This window comes from Pongo pygmaeus, chromosome 4 (genome assembly GCF_028885625.2).
Source record: "Pongo pygmaeus isolate AG05252 chromosome 4, NHGRI_mPonPyg2-v2.0_pri, whole genome shotgun sequence".
NCBI classification, from domain to species: Eukaryota; Metazoa; Chordata; class Mammalia; order Primates; family Hominidae; genus Pongo; species Pongo pygmaeus.
The window spans coordinates 123,410,420-123,411,969 of NC_072377.2; the positions used below are offsets into that span (position 1 = coordinate 123,410,420).

The following is a 1,550-nucleotide window of genomic DNA, read 5'->3' on the forward strand; positions in this document are numbered from 1 at the left end:
AGCGCTGGGATTGCAGGTGTTAACTACCAGGCCCTTCTCCTGGATTTCTTGGATTAGCAGGTGGATTTGTGAGCCTTGGGTAGAAGGAAGGTGGAGACTTTGAGCAAGTGGAATGGAGGCATGCAGTGCTGCCTTCTAGACCCGCAGTAAGGAAACAGGAAGGGGAGGATGAGGGGCAAACAACCTAAAATTTACTTTCACCTCCTCCACCCTCTTATTAATCTTCCCATAAGGTCAGAGTCATGTCAAAGTTGCACAATAAGTCAGGAATAGATTTAGGATTCGACAGAACCTTATTAGGGGAATTTTATGACATTAGGAGATGATCTATGAGGAGGTGCATCTTGGAGGCAAAGGGAATTTTTTTTTTTTTTTTTTTTTTTTTTGAGATGGAATCTCGCTCTGTCGCCTAGGCTGGAGTGCAGTGGCGCAAACCCTGCTCACTGCAAGCTCCGCCTCCTGGGTTCATGCCATTCTCCTGCCTCCGCCTCCCAAGTAGCTGGGACTATAGGTGCCCACCACCACGCCTGGCTAATTTTTTTTTCTGTATTTTCTGTAGAGACGGGGTTTCACTGTATTAGCCAGGATGGTCTTGATCTCCTGACCTCATGATATGCCAGCCTCGGCTTCCCAAAGTGTTGGGATTACAGGCGTGAGCCACCGCACCCGGCCTCTTGTTGCTCAGTTTTATTCTAATACGTGGAATGCTCTTCAAAACTAACAATTGGGCAAAATAGAATGAGTAAACATGTTAAATTATGGGCCAGCCACAGAATTTATGTGGGACCCACACAAGTACATCAATCCTGGTTCTGGGTCTAAAATAGAAAATTAAAAAGCACTTGAAGCATAATTTGAAAAAATAAAAGACAAGTCAAACCGTAGGTATGTTAGACCTCAAAAAATAAACATATTTTTAAAAAAGAAAAATTAAGTTTTGTCCCTTATGAAAAGCCTGGAATAGATAATGAAATTCATTTTTTTTTTATAAGTTTCGGGTTTTTTTTTCCCCACATCAGATGGGTAATGTGCACATGATGCCACAACAAGGTTTGAGGGAGGGACATCTCACTCACGTGTGAACACACAATCATCACACTTATGAACTAAAAAGTATCGTGTAAGTAGCTTTTTATTGTAAGACAAAGTAAATGTACATTGCAAAAAACGTAGTAAAAATAAAAGGAAATAAATTTACTAGTACTCGTCCCACCCAAGTATTATTACAGTTTGAAGTCTTTATACTACAACAAAAGCACATAAAAAATAAATTTAGTAAAATTCTAAAAACCACTTGTTTTACTTGGGGAGTTTCTTTCTTTTCTTTCTTTCTCTCTCTTTTTTTTTTCGAGTTTCTCTCTTGTTGCCCAAGCTGGAGTGCAATGGCGCAATCTTGGCTTACTGCAACCTCCGTCTCTCAGGTTCAAGTGATTCTCTCGCCTCAGCCTCCCGAGTAGCTGGGATTACAGGCGCGTGCTACCACGCTAGGCTAATTTTTAAATTTTTAGTAGAAACTGGGTTTCACCATGTTAGGCAGGCTGGTCTCGAAC

The 1,550-nt window shown here is 41.2% G+C and overlaps 1 non-coding gene across 1 annotated transcript; it reads right to left on the reverse strand.

The window, feature by feature from the left end:
- Window positions 1-1,013: 1,013 nt before the first annotated feature.
- LOC129037743 (small nucleolar RNA U13) lies at window positions 1,014-1,117 on the reverse strand. Its single transcript, XR_008502968.1, has one exon. It is a non-coding gene; the product is annotated as a small nucleolar RNA U13 (small nucleolar RNA).
- Between the last annotated feature and the right edge of the window lie 433 nt (window positions 1,118-1,550).